At 40.3% G+C, this 15905-nt stretch overlaps 1 non-coding gene and 1 pseudogene across 1 annotated transcript; one reads left to right on the plus strand and one right to left on the minus strand.

Annotated features, from left to right (window-relative positions):
- LOC110330827 overlaps positions 1-8630 on the plus strand; it is a 13815-nt pseudogene extending 5185 nt beyond the window's left edge.
- On the minus strand, positions 2470-2596 carry LOC115065294. Its single transcript, XR_003845079.1, has one exon. It is a non-coding gene; the product is annotated as a U6atac minor spliceosomal RNA (small nuclear RNA).
- Positions 8631-15905: the final 7275 nt, after the last annotated feature.

The following is a 15905-nucleotide window of genomic DNA, read 5'->3' on the forward strand; positions in this document are numbered from 1 at the left end:
AAAAAAAAAAAAAAAAGATGTGGTACGTGTACACAATAGAATTTTTATTTATAAAGGAATTGAAGTCATGGCAGTTGGAAGAAGATGGATGGAATTAGATATCATTATGTTAAATGAAATAAGCCAAACTCAGGAGGACAAATGTCACTTGGCTTTTTTCATATACTGACTCTCTCAAGGAGTGGGAGGGATGGTAACAAAACATGTGTGACAGGTAAGGAGGAGTATTTGGGAAGTGAGGACCAGCAAGGAGCAGAGGACATGAAGGAGACAATGGTGGGGGTTGAATAAGAAGTATAATTACATGCAAGTACAAAAATGCTCCAATGAAACCATTACTTTGTATGCTAACTTTAAAATTGATTTAAAAAGAAATTATATGCTGACAGACAATGGTTGGGAAGAAAAAAGCATTTAAATACACTTAAAACCATTTATTTTCTGCTTCTTTATTCCTGCCTTCAAAATAAGATGGTAAGTACAGTTCTATCCCTGCTCTAAAATGATCTGATGGGCATATAGCTTATTTATTCAGGCAGCAAATGTTTAATAACCATGTCATGTGTGTCACTCACCACATAGCTTCTGCCCTAGAATGTGTGGCAATGTAAAGAAGTGCCTTGGATTCTGCCCAAAACAGTTATCAGTCTCCATGTTGTTTTCAGCCGTGCCCATAGATTTTCCTATACACGGGCCTACACTATTTCTCTCATTTGTGAACAAACTGTGCACAATTTTCAGCAGCTACAGCGATCTTTGTGCTTTCCTTTATTGTGAGTGCCTGGGGTGGCAAGGCTAGAGACTAGACCCAAGGCTTTGGGCATGCTAGGCTTTGCTATTGACCCACATGAAGGCTATCATGTTGAGGTTAATTTAGTGCAGACAGGTAGGACTAAAGTGATTAGATGGATGGGCTAGCATTAGCTCATTCTCATTTATGGATTCTTCCCTGGGGTTCATGTCAGAAGCCTAGAGATCATTTAGACTCAGGCCCACATCTAAACCCTTTCATTTCTTTTCTTAGTCTCAAGTTCCTCTCTTCTCCCTTTCCATTGTCACCAAGTTTAGGCAATTTTTTTTCTTGTTTTCTTCAGGTTGCCCTAACCTCTTGAAGTACATCAAGGCTGTCATCACAAAGTTAAAAAAGTTTAATTTAAAAAAACAGAAACTAATTTCTCACCATCAAAATAAGCTATCAGCAGGTGGTGGTGGTGCATACCTTTAATTCCAGCATCTGAGAGGCAGAGGCAGGCAAATCTCTGTAAGTCTGAGGTCAACCTGGGCTACAGAATGAGTTTCAGGCCAGCCAGGGTAACACAGAGAAAACCTTACTCAAAAAACCAAAACCAGACCAAAACAAAAAACAGCTATCAATTGTATCTTGTGTTCTTTTATTTTACATATACAAATTAAATGCACATATATATGCATATATATACACATATATATGGATTCATATGTACATACACACATGTGTGTGTATATATGTGTGTGTGTGTGTGCGCGCGCGTGTGTGCGCGCCCATAGTATTTTGAGACAGAATATATTATGGAGATCTGGCTATCATAGAACTTGTTATATAGATCAGGCTGCCTCAAACTCACAAAGATCTTCCTTTTTCTGACTCCTGAGTGCTGGAATTATAGATGTCACATCCAAGCTTGGCATCTTGTATTTTTTAAGATATTACCTTCATAGCAGAGAAATGCTGGAGTAATGTTTTTTAAAGACTATGTCTACTAGCAGAGATGACTATCTGTGGCCTTCCCAGCCTTGAGCAGCCTGAAATGACCTTGAGCGCTTGCCACAATAGACCATATTGACCTTGGTGAAGTCATCTGTCTCAGTTGCATGTGCAAGTTCCTACAGGAACTTAGAAGAACAGACTGCCCTCTGACCTTGCTTTGCAACATTATCCAGCTGAAACAAAGGATGGGGTCTGTGGGCTTTCCCTATATAAACAACAGTGCTGAATATTGAACTTGAAGCCCTTATCAGAACCTTGTCTTGGCTTCATTCTTCTTCCCCCCTCCACACCCCTGTCTCTTTTTCATTTCCAGCCCTACTTTCAGGTAAACCCAGTTCATCCATGGCTGCTGGACAGCTACAACTATCATGTACCATGGCAGATATGAACATTTTTTTCTTTTGTACTACTGTAATAAAATCAATTTTTAATTTTGGGTGTAATTCTGGAGAGCTTTTCTTCAAAGGCCTGATGATATTTTATTTGTTCTTATTTAACCCTATTTACCCCATTTATTTGATTACCTTAACTCTAGTTACCCATGAAGGTCTAGTTTCTCACATGTGAATAGATGTATTCATCTAAATTGGTAGTCATATTTAAAATATGCCTGATGCCTTTAGAAGTTTAAATATTTGAGCCTAATCATTACATTTCTGAAAATAATTACTGAAGATATAGTTCAAAATGGTTTTAATTTAAAAACAAACAAACAAACCAGTATAAACTAGTGGTTAGATGTAACGAAGTAGGTGGCAATGCCTCAATTATATTTGCTTTGTTAGGCCAAAAGGCCTCTTCCATCTTTGTCAGGGGGAGTGGCAACCTTCTGTCCTTTCAAGGCAACATGGCTTTAATATTTCAAAGTTACCTAACTAGAAAATGAAATTTAAGAAAATTTACTTTATAGATGGTTTAAGAATATGGAAAAATGCTAATGTTAAAAAATCCACCATACTGAGGGGGAACACAGTGGGGTCTCCCTTTTCATACAAGGAGAGGGGGTAATAGAGGTAGGATTTGTGTGAAGGGGGACTGGGAGGAGAGGGGTGCCGATATTGGGATATAAATGAATAAATACATTAATTTAAAAATCCACCATGTAGTCAAGCGATGGTTGTTGCACATCTTTAATCCTAGCACTAAGAAAGCAGAGTTAGGTGGATATATGAGTCCGAGGCCAGCCTGGTCTATAGAGTGAGTTGCAGGAGAGCCAGGGCTATACAGAGAAACCCTGACTTGAAAATAAATACATAAACACCACTATATAAACTTGAATATTCATTAAAATCAGAATCATGTAGAATAGTTATTATAATTATAGATATGTGAAATAAATCTATTATGATGATTATTAGTATTTAAAGTTCTGAAGAACTCTAAATGCTAACGTCTTTCTAAAAATAAATAAGAGAATCTATTGATGGTTTTCCTTTTGCTTTATACTTATCTATACTTTCCAAATCTCTTCCTCAGTAAATGGGTATTATTACTGTAAGTGTAGAAAACCAGGAATAGACACTTTGGTGGCAGAGAAGGCTTTGGTGGTGGATGAGGGGGTTTTGGTGGAGGTGGTGGCCTCAGAGGTCAAGGAGGTGAAGGAGGAGGTAACTGAGGTGGAGACTTCCAAGCTGGGGGCAACCAGGGTTGATGTGACAGCTGGGAAGGCAAAAAAGAAAACCAGTTAGGAAAGAACAGTGATAGTGGAAACGCATTTGCATGAAGATGTTTTTATCCCTCACAGAAAGAATATCCCTTGTCAGAAAGAATATGTTCCCTGGAGAATCTGTGTATGGAGAGAAGAAAGTCTCTACTTCAGAAGGAGATGACAAAACTGAGTACCAAACCTAGAACCTCTTTGGCTCCAAGCTGGCAGCAGTAATCCTGGGCAGCATAGACCAGATTCACACCAAGCCAAGTGTGTTCTACCCTGGGGCAGCCTCAGACACCACAGACTCCCATGTCTCTGATATTGGCTGGAATGGTCTGGTTGAGTGCATCGCACCACTTCAGCTGGGACCTCATCAACTTAGCCAAGAAGAAGACCAACATTGTTCCTGTGATTGAAGGAGCTCAGCACACACACTAACATCACATGTTTATTGCAATGGGGAATGCGATCTTGGTCGATGTAGCCCAGCCAGACCAAACCCAGATTGTGGCCCTGAATACCCCACCTTCCTTTGGAATGGGGGACACTTTGTGATCTCCATTAAGGCCAACTGCTTTGACTCCACAGCCTTGGTGGAAGTTGTGTTTGCATCTGAAGAGAAGAAGATGCAGCAGGAGAACATGAAGCCTCAGGAGCAGTTGACAAAAGAGCCCTATGAACAAGGCCACGCTATGGTTTAGGTGTGTACAGGCCACCTCCCAAGGTAGAAACTCAGAGCTGTCTGGATTGGAAGAAATGTCTGTTGCTATTGTTGCAGTGTTTTGTTTTGTTTTTGTTGTTTTTTTCCCATTAAACAAGAATGGGCTGTCAAAAAATGAAAAAAGAAGGGTGAGAGGGATAGAGGAAAGGAAAGAAGGAGAGAGGGAAAGAGAAGAAAAATGAGGATAAGAATGAATGAGGTTCTTGGATGGGTTTGTCCTTGGGCCTAGATGGAAGTTACCTCATCGGGTCTTTCATGCTTCCTTCTTCTAGTCTCAGCTCAGATTCCTCTGTGCATGAAATCATATTCTTCCATCTTCCAGGCTGCCAGAGAGAAGTAGGTTGCTCACAGATATAGGCTTGCACCATCTGCTTTGAGGATCTTTGGAGAGAGTCCTGTCTCTCCCTTCACCAGTTCCCAGGAAGGATTCTCAATTGGGCCACATGCTCAATCCCTAACAGAGTCTAGAGAATGGAGTGCTATGACCAGGTGGGCTTGTGACATATGCTCACATTTGCCCCAGAAGAAATGTGTTAACACTGAAAGAGAGAAAGGACTAGTGCCAGTCAAGTTAAGAAAGACAGATTGGGAAAAGATCTTTACCAATCCTACATCTGATAGAGGGCTAATATCCAATATATACAAAGAACTCAAGAAGTAAGACTCTAGAGAACCAAACAAATTTATTTAAAAATGGGGTACAGAGCTAAACAAAGAATTCTCAATTGAGGAATCTTGAATGGCTGAGAAGCACCTAAAGAAATGTTTAATATTCTTAGTTATCAAGGAAATGCAAATTAAAACGACCTTGAGATTGCACCTCACACCAGTCAGAATGGCTAAGATAAAAAATCTCAGGTGACAGCAGATGCTGGTGAGGATGGGGAGAAAGAGGGACACTCCTCCATTGCTGGTGGGATTGCAAGCTGGTACAACCACTCTTGAAATCAGTCTGATGATTCCTCATAAAACTGGACATAGTACTACCTGAGGACCCAGCAATACCTCTCCTGGGCATATACCTAGAAGATGCTCCAACATGTAATAACAACACATGCTCCATTATGTTCATAGCAGCCATGTTTATAATAACCAGAAGGTGGAAATAACCCAAATCCCTCAACAGAGGAATGGGTACAGAAAATGTACATTTACTCAGCCATGAAAAACAATAACTTCATGAAATTCACAGGCAAATGGATGGAACTAGAAAATATCATCCTAAGTAAGGTGACCTAGTCACAAAAGAACACACATTGTATGTACTCACTGATATGTAGATATTAGGCAAAAAGCTCAGAATACACATGATACAACTGAAGCTCAAGAAGGAAGACCAAAGTGTTGATGCTTCAGTCCTTCTTAGAAGGGGGAACAAAATAATCACAGGATGTTGAGGGTGGGAGAAACTTGAGAGGAAGAGAGGAGGGGGAAGAGGAAAAACGGGGACAGGACAGGATTAGGTATGGGGGAAAATTGGGATGAGAAAGAGTCAGAAAATTGAGCAGAGGTATGTGGCAATGGGGGTTCGAGAAATAGGAGTAGCCAACAGAAAGTCCCAGATTCCAGAAAAGCAAGAGGCTCCCACGATCCAAAAGGGATGACATTAGCTGAAATATCCAACAAAGGGAAGGAGAACATGTAGAGACTACAACCAGAGATTAGGCATGCCCCCCATTTGAGCGATGGGGCCACCAACTCATCTCCAAATTTTAACCCAGAATTTCTCCTGTTTAAAGACAAAGTTCGGAGCTGAGACAAAAGGAAGGACCATCCAGAGACTGTCCCACCCAGGGGATCCATCCCATATACAACCACCAAACCCAGACATTATTGCATATGTCAGCAAGATTTAGCTGACAGAACCCTGATATANCTGTCTCTTGCGAGGCTATGCCAGTGCCTGGCAAATACAGAAGTGGATGCTCACNGTCATCTATTGGATGGAACACAGGGCCCCTAATGAAGGAGCTAGAGAAAGTACCCAAGGAGCTAAAGGGGTCTGCAACCCTATAGGTGGAACAGCAATATGAACTAACCAGTAACCCCCAGAGCTGTGTCTCTAGTTGCATATGTAGCAGAGGATGACCTAGTCAGCCATCATTAGGAGGAGAGGCCCTTGGTCTTGGGAAGATCATATGCCCCAGTACAGGGGAATGCCAGGGCCAGGAAGCGGGAGTGGGTGGGTTGGGGAGCAGGGCCGGGGGAGGGTATAGGGGGCTTTCGGGATCGCATTAGAAATGTAAATGAAGAAAATATCTAATAAAAAACTATTTCTCCTGTTTAAAGGAAATACAGGGACAAAATGTAGAGCAGAGACTGAAAGAAAGGCCATCTAGAGACTACTCCAGCTGGGGGATCCATCCTATATACAGACACCAAACCTAGACACTATTGCTGATGCCAAGAAGTGCTTGCTGACAGGACCCTCATACAGCTATCTTCTGAGAGGCTCTGCCAGAGCCTGACAAATACATGTGAGGATGCTCACAGCCAACCATAGGACTGAGCAGGAGTACCCTCAATGGAGGAGTTAGGGAAAGGACTGAAGGAGCTGAAGGGGTTTACAACCCCATAGGAAGAACAACAATATCAACCAACCAGATGCCCCCAGAGCTTCCAGGGACTAAACCACCAAAGAGTACACGTGGAGAGGCCCATGGTTCCAGCTGCATATGTAGCAGAGGATGGCCTTGTTGGGCATCAATGAGAGAGGAGAGGTCCTCTGAAGGCGTTGTGCCCCAGTGTAGGGGAATGCCAGGGCAGTGAGGCAGAAGTGGGTGGGAAGGTGGGGGAGCACCCTCATAGAAGCAGGGTGGTGGGATGGGATAGGGGGGTTGTGAGGAGAAACCAGAAAAGGGGATATCATTTGAAATGTAAATAAATAAAATATCCAAGAAAAAAGAAAAAAGAGGGTTCTCGCTCTTTCTCCTGCTTGCTGTGTGGGACTAAGCAACTGCTAGATCCTTGGACTTCCATTCACAGCTACTACTGAACCATTGTTGGGAATTGGACTGCAGACTTTCCTGCTTCCAGCTTCCTGCCAAGACTTCCTTTAATGGTGGACTGTAACCTGAAGCTCAAATCCCAAATGAACTACGTTCCTCGCAAAAGACTCCACTTCCCAATAGTTTAATTATCTCCCAAAAGTTCTACAGGAGTCTAGCTGGCAGCCCAAAGAGGTGACTGAGAACTGGCTGTGTAAGGACAGCAGAGCTTTCTGGGGGACAGGCCTCATTTTTCCTGCTTAAAAAAAAAAAAAAAAAAAAAAAGATATGGGAGAATTCCAATGTTCTGGCAAAATTAAGGAAACCTGCAATTGGTTGCTTGGATAAAAAAACAGCAAACCTGTCTGTAGTAAATTACATATGGGGACAAAGCCCCACTGACTCCCGAGTCTGCCTCCCTCCCTGTACTCCACCCTGCCGCGATCCTTAAGGTAATGTCCTTCAGATTGCACAAGCTGCATTTCAGAGACCTGCAGTCCAAGCTTGACACCTAAGAACTGTGTCCCTTTAGATGAAGAAAACAACTATCAACAGACTGCCCTGCCTGTCTCCTACCTAAGCCCCCAAGATGAAGAATGTTTGACCTCTGGAGAAGACAACAGATTCTTTGTTTTAAAACAACAAATATAAAACAATAAAAAGAAACCTGTTTTTTTTTTTTTTAAAAAAAAAAAAAAAGAAAGAAAAGAAAAGAAAAAAGAGGGGGGGGAAGGAGGGAGGAAGACAGACAGACCCAGGACATCAGAGCATGCTGCAGTAGTACTTTTTACTGTTATTTGTTTTATTTTATATTTTTGAGATAGACTTTCATACTAGAGCCTGGGCTGGTTGAAACTCTTGATTATTCTTCTGCCTCAGTTTCCTGAGTGCTGGGATTACAGATGAGTGCCATAGCAACAGCCTACCACAATTCACTGCCATCATCTACACCCTTGCTTTTTCATATACATCATTCCAAAGGTCCTCTTTGCTGAATTTAATGCAACATCTCTTCATACAGTTCATCCTCCAGTAAAACAGTGCAGGCTCACGCAGGCTTCATTCCACTGATTTTACATCTGGGAATTCTGGGGTGTATGCTTTTTCTCTCTTTAGTTGAAGTTTGGGCTTCTCTTGGCCTAACAATTCAAATGCCATCTAAGTTTTCTTCCTTACCTGTGAAATAAGAGCTTTGCAACTGAGTCTTGGTGCAGTGGGTATGCACATAGGAAAAGTAAGCCACCCTTGTCTATAAAATGCCAGGACCATACTATTCATCAAACAACTGTTTTTTTGAGCCCGAGTAGCCCTCAGTTATAAACATTCACAGGCTTGCTTATTGCCAAGCTGGGTTTTCTGGTGCTACAATTCCCTTCAGACCTCGGCTGGAGTTTTGCTAGTTTTATACCTGGGGGTTTTATAAACCGGTCACCAACATCAGAGATGTCACCGTACCCTTGCAGATTCTGTTCCTTAGCAACAGACCTCAGCTTTGCACATCCGGTAGCCTCTCATCACGGCTGACACACTCTGGCTGCATCCCAGCGGGTAGTGCTTTGCTGCAGGTATGAATTTTTATTAGTTTATTGGGGATAACAAAGCTGAGAGGAAGAGGCAGGGTTCCCTAACTGATGGGTTTTGACCAAGTCTCCAGTGTGTTTCCCTCTTCCCTCTTTTGTATTAATTTTATATTGGAGCACAAAATTCAGTTTTTCAGAATTCAGCAAGAAGAATTCTCTGACTTTTAGTAGACCTAGACCTTGTGTTGGCTAGAGGCAGGATGGGCTTTCTGGCTGCTGGTGCCTGTTTACTGTGAGAGTGAACTTAGGTTCTCACTTCCTTAGATCACATGCTTTCTCCTTGTTTGTATCATCCCACTTTGAGCAGTATGTTCAGAGGAAGAGACACCATGTTTGACTCGACCAGAGTTGTATGCCCTTTTTTGGATGGGAGGGTGCATTTACTGAAGGTGGAGGAGTGGGGAGTGGATTCTAAAGCAGGTCACAGACCACAGCTTGGATAGCTTTGATTTTTAAGAGTCTTGTGCTTTCGGTAAAAATCAGTGACGCTGAAACTTTAAATGTATGAGTTAAAAAGCTCGTTAGGATCGCCCCCTAATCTTTAAGAATGATCAAAGAATGAAAAGACTTGGGGACAAAGAACACAGTAAAAGACAGTCTCCCAACTTCATCCCATCAGGGATGCAAGTGCCAGTCCTGTGAGTGTTCAGAAACATCTTCAGTTGCTGTTGGCAGCTTCCAAATACTTAACACAGAGAATTTTAATTTCAAAAGTGCTTTGGAAGATGTCTTATTATTGTTACAGCCATCATTTTCATTTACACATGTGTTTTGTTTCTATAACAACATGCTTTTAAAATCCCATTTTTAGGCTTATATTACCATTTTGTGAATACATATAAACCTCACCCAGGGAGTTCTTTCCTAGTTTAGAACTTTCTCAACATCTTCCCTTAAAAGTCCTATTGGTCTTTAGTCTTTTTATGTTTGCAGGAAATGGCAGCACAGAGTCTCTATATAGCATCTATCCAGTGTCCCCTAAGGGGGACATCTTGCTCAGCCACGGTACGCTTGTCAGAACTAGACAATTAACATTTATATATCATTACTAAATGAATGGTAGGATTTCGTTTTATTTCAGAATCCAATCCAACAGAGAATATTGCATTTAGGCTGCTAATTTTAAAAACAAATCATGTCCCAAGTTACTTCCAGTTAAGCTATGACAGTCATAAGGACTGTGGTATTTTAGTGTTTAAGACAAAGCAATCATTATCAAAGGAATGAAAATAGTCAAGGAGCCCCTTATATGCTTCCAGGAGGTTTTGTTCTTTGGCACATTCTAGCTAAACACAGCTTCATGCATTCTCTACAGGATGTAATTTATACAGTAGAGAGGGTTGGAAGAAGCATAAGATATACAAAAGGCATATTAACTTTTAATTGACAGCAATCTTGTTCTTCCTAATATAATTGGTGGACTCAGGTTAATTCCCATGTCAGGTCATAGGAATGGATATAATTTATTAACATATGTCTGAGCCACAGAAACCACAAAGACCAACCTGCTTCTCCAGGGAAAAATACACTTTTCAATAAACTGAAATGCTCTCTCTGTAAATGGTACCTAAGCACCTGGGGAGAGGGCAATGAAAACTACTTTGCTAATTTCAGTGAAACTCTGACAGCTAAAGGCTGGAAAGATGCTCGGTGGTTAAAAGCATTTGCAGCTCTTACAGAGGACCCTGGTTTGATTCCAGCACCCACACGGGAGCTCATGACCATTTGGAACTCCAATTCCAGGGGATCCAGTGCTCTTTTATAGCTTCCATGGACACCAGAAATGTACACAGTACATATATATGATATATATATATATATATATATATATATATATATATATATATATATAGCACTCATACACATAAATAGAAAGAACAATAAAGTCTTTTGAAAGGAAGCTATTACCACTCTATGGAGGTTGTCATATATGAGACCTTAAGATTTTTTTTCATGTATAGCTAATAAGCTATAATGTTAGAAATATATTTCTACTATATTAACATATATAGAATACATTGTACTATATATGTTTAATTTTAAATTGTAAAATAAATTTATACATTTTTTATTTTGAAACCAACATTTTAGGCATTGGGGCATTAAAACAAAAGAGTTATGAAGAAGCTGGGCAGTGGTGGCACATACCTTTAATCTCAGCACTTGGGAGGCAGAGGCAGGTGGATTTCTGAGTTCCAGGCCAGCCTGGTCTACAGAGTAAATTCCAGGTCAACCAGGGCTACACAGAGAAACCCTGTCTCGAAAAACCAAAAAAAAAAAAAAAAAGAATCATGAAGAATTCCACTTGATGTGTACTCCAGATTTATTCAACCCAAAAGCATAATAGAGAAATATATTCCATCCAGTTCCTGTCACAAATATTGTCTGCCCTCAGGTACTGTAATCAATCACATAATTGCATGGAAAAATCTTACTGAACATGCATTCTTCCCTTACTTTCTCCATCTCAGGAAAAGATTTCAAGACTTAGCTCAGCTGTTTTGTTGATCCCAAAGTAGCAAGAGGCAGAAGGAACACAGAAAGAGCAACAAGGTGTTTCCAAGCAGTAGAGTATTGTCTTAGTCAGGGTTTCCACTGCTGTGAACAGACACCAGACACCATGACCAAGGCAACTTTTTTTTTTTTTTTCAACTTGCTCATAACTAAATTAACCCATTTATTCTATTCTGTGAGTGCCGCATGGCTGATTACACCTTCTCAGTTTCATGTGTCTGTCTCCTTAGAGTTTGAGGCAGATCTCTTCCCAAGCTGATTCTATCACAGAAATCCTCTCTTTGTTCTGGAACTCCATTTCTGTATTTCCTGCCTAATCTAATAGGCCAAACAGCATTTTAATGATAGGTGATGCTTTAGTACATTATATAAGAGATTCTCTCTACAGAAAAGAAGAGTCATTTTGATTTAAGGGTGTGGCTCTTGTTAATTTAAGTACACTCCAGTGGGATGGTACCACACTCATGAGTATATGGGAAGTACAAATCAGAACCAGTGGACTGGAAAAAAAGGACATAGAGTTGGGATCGATCTGAGAGGAGACAGAGGAGATGTAAGGGTATGCGTATGGTTATAATACATTTTATGCATGTATGAAATTCAAAAATCAATAGAAATATATAAAAAGTGGTACTGATGTCTCACACACACACACACACACACACACACACACATATATATGAGTAAGCTCTAGGAATTTTTGTATCTATATTTGTGATGTTATAAAGTTTCATGGATGTTGGTTTCTTTATGTGTTAAAGTAATAGAGTGAATTGTTTAACTTTTGTACTGGAGAAATTTTTAAGAAATTCTGAAATGTTTCAAAAATTTCTATCATGAGCAAAATAAAATTAACTGCCTTAAGAAATAATTAAATTCTATAATTCAGTTGTTTTAGTATTTGGGGGTCAAGGAGATGACTCTGAGTAAAACCACTGGCCCTGCAATCATGAAGACCTGTGTGCATATCTCTAGCACCAATGTAAAGAGTTAGGTCTGATCATTCATGCTTCAAACCCTAGTACCTGAGAATCAAGGCAGATGAACCCAGAGAGCTTGCTGGTCAGCTGAAACAGTGAGCTCCAGTTCAGTGAGAGCTGCAGCCTCAAAGCAGTAAGTTAGACATTAATACAGGAAACACTAGATAATTTGTTCTCTCCTCTCTATGAATTCCCACACTCATGTGCATAGATGATGCACAACACACAATGATACATGCACACACTTCACATATTTTAAGATTCCAATTAACTGGGGCTAGAGAAATGACTCAGCAGTTAAGAGTGGTGGTTATTTTTCCATGGGACCCAGATTTGATTCCTAGCACCCACATAAAAGCTTAACAACTGTTTCCAGTAACTTAACAATTGTCTCTTTGTAACTCTAGTTTCAAAGAGTACACAGACGTATTTGCAGACAAATCATCCACATATATAAAATAAAAAAATAAATAAAACTCAAAATTTGCTTTAAAGATTCCCATTAAGAAGGGAAATGATGGTTCTAGCTTTAATTTTTCAACTACCTTTTTCATAATATTTTTATTATTTTGTCACACTTCCTTTAGTTTTTTAATAAGATAGAGCAAGAAGTAAAGAGGGTTTTAAAAAAAAATGTAATTACAAGGAGCAACATTATTGAAAGAAGAAACAGAAAATATTGAGTCATTCTGTATAATTTGTAGAATCATAGCAAAAATTATAAGTGGGAGTACCCCCTCCTCTTTTTTGTGTTTGTTTGTGAGAATATCTTTATTGATTGATTGAATGATCGATTTGCTTGTTTATTTATTTGTGAGAATGTCCTTATATGTGAGAATGTCCCATAGCCCCTAAAGAAATAGAAGCAGTCATTAATAGTCTCCCAACCAAAAAAAGCACAGGCCCAGGTGGGTTTAATGCAGAACTCTATCAGACCTTCAAAGAAGAACTAAAACAAAACAAAACAAGAACAAAACTGCTTTGACTACCTTAAAAAAAAAAATCGTAAGAACAGACCATAGTGTAGCTAACTCAAAACAGCAAAATGGAGCCTTTGATTTTTGGAATGCATTCCTGTGAATTGGGGGTGAGGAGGGGTGGAGACAAGATAGGATTTCCTAATTGTTTTACAGAGAATTTAATCAGCATGAATTTCTGAGTATGACACTAATCACACAGCAGGTGCTTGATAAATGCATGTTGATTAATTGATTTACAGCTCACCAGCTGCCAGGGAAAGAATGTAATCCACAATCAAACTGCTTAACAGAAGAAAGCCAGGATGGTTTTTAAAATCAGTAACAATGTGGAATTCTCCATGCAAATGGTCTGGAGATGGCCCTTGGTTTCCTTTCCTGATGACAGGATGATCAAAGTCTGCTTTGGGAGGAAGGGAAACAGTATTTAAGGCAGAAACAAAGGTAATGGCACTGCCTTTCTGTTACAAATACCTCTCTGATGGTGGTGGATCAGAGGAAATGCCCATACAACCATAAGTAGTGACCTGAGATATTAAGAGCTTTGATTTTTCCCCCTCTCTTAGCATTAGAAATCAATATGTAATTTTTTTAAAAAATTATTTTATTTTTAATTTATTTTTTACACTCCATATTCCATACCCTGCCCCCCATCCACCCTCCATCTGCTCCACATCCCACACCTCCTCCCCACACCACCCCATCTCCATGTGGATGCCCCCACTCCCATCTGACCTCTAAACTCCCTGGGGCCTCCAGTCTCTTGATAGTTAAGTGCATCATCTCTGAATGAACACAGACCCAGAAGCCCTCTATTGTATGTGTGTTGGGGGCCTTATATCAGCTGGTGTATGCTGTCTCTTTGGTGGTCCAGTATTTGAGAGATCTCGGGGTTCCAGATTAATTGCGACTGCTGGTCTTCCTACAGGAACGCCCTTCTCCTCAGCTTCTTTCAGCCTTCCCTAATTCAACAACAGTGGTCAGCTGCTTCTGTCCATTGGTTGGGCACAAATATCTGCATCTGATCTTTCAGCTGCTTGTTGCATCTTTGGGAGGGCAGTCATCTGTACATTTTACAAGGTAAAAAGAAAGTAAAAGAGAATGTCAGAGTGTCAGGCTTAATGGGTTGAGATGGCTCTAATGAAGCTACTCTTTTACCAGATTACAGAAAATAGCAGTTAAGAAATGCACACAGAGCTGGACCAGCCCAATCTAGAATATGGAAATTTCTTCAGAACAGATGACCTGGTTGTTCCACAAGAAATATACTCTAGAATTATTTTGCAAATGTCACAAATGCAGTGAAGAACAGTGCCCCCTCTGGTAGGACATTGTTTGGGGCTTAATCTCTCCATAGGTAAATATTCTGAGTAGAAAGTTGAATGCAGAAGTTGTCTACAAACTTCTACCTCTTTGAGGGAAGTAGTTGCCATATTAGGAAAGCTGAGTCTGGGGCCTCAGTAGTCATGTGGGACCATTCTGGAGTAGAAACAACCCTTCAGAGTTGTCCCAAACGGAGGCCGAGAGGCCTTCAGTATTCTTGCCCTCAGTCAGCCACTTGATGAGGGCTCGAGCTGCCTTCTGGCGGGGGACACACTTTAGTGGGGTAGCTCTTGGTTGCCTGGAGATGTTCTCAGTGAAGCACAACAGCAAGTGATCCCAAGCAATGGGAGATGAAAATAGAATCACTATTGAAGGAGAACATTACCACCTACTATAATAATACAAAGAGAATTAAATCCTGAGATTATTAGCAGCATTTAGCAATACTCAAACCATAATTTGTATATAATGGGTATATTATTCTAAAGATTCTAAAACACTAGCACAAAAGTCCCAACATTCCATAACAGTTCTCTGAAGTTGTATGTTACTTTGTTGAATCCATTGGTTGCACATTTACATTTAAAACCATTCTTTGAGCTCTGAGCAGGGAGGTTGGGCTTTTGCTCAGCTCTTAGACACTCATATTTACTCTCATCTTTGTGGCTCCACCTTCCAATTCTTTGATCACTTCCCATCATTTTTTAATTTAGGGATGCTTTGGATAAGCTTGGATCATCCTCCTCTATTTCAATTTTTTGTTTTGTTATTTGTGTGGGGTGTATGTATGCCACAACATACATATAATACATACTTGAAAACATCCTGGTATGATCCCTAAAATAAAGTTATATAAATCAATATCAGGTATTGCTGGTGGGGGAAAGGCAAACAGTGCCAAGCAGAAGCCAGTTGGGTTATTTATTTATTTTTTTAAAAATTTTTTTCTTTTTTTTATTAGATATTTTCTTTATTTACATTTCAAATGCTATCCCGGAAGTTCCCTATNCCCCCCCTCCCTGCTCCCTTACCCACCCACTCCCACTACTTGGCCCAGGCCTTCCCTTGTACCGGGTCATATAAAGTTTGCAAGACCAAGGCCTCTATTCCCAGTGATGGCTGATTAGGCCATCTTCTGCTACATATGCAGCTAGAGACACAAGCTCAGGGGGTACTGGTTAGTTCATATTGTTGTTCCACCTACAGGGTTGCAGCCCCCTTCAGGTCAGTTGGGTTATTTAAACCAGGATGCTCAGAAGGTCCTCTCTGAGTACTATGTGCACAGAGAGTGGGATAAAGGATGTATTCCTCTGTATTAGTTACTTTTCAATTACTGTGATAAAATACCTTTACAAAATCAACTTAAAGGAGAAAGTTGGGTTGTCTCAGTTATGGTTTCCATTGCTATAAAGGCACATCATGACC

This window comes from Mus pahari, chromosome 13, assembly GCF_900095145.1.
Source record: "Mus pahari chromosome 13, PAHARI_EIJ_v1.1, whole genome shotgun sequence".
Lineage (NCBI taxonomy): Eukaryota > Metazoa > Chordata > Mammalia > Rodentia > Muridae > Mus > Mus pahari.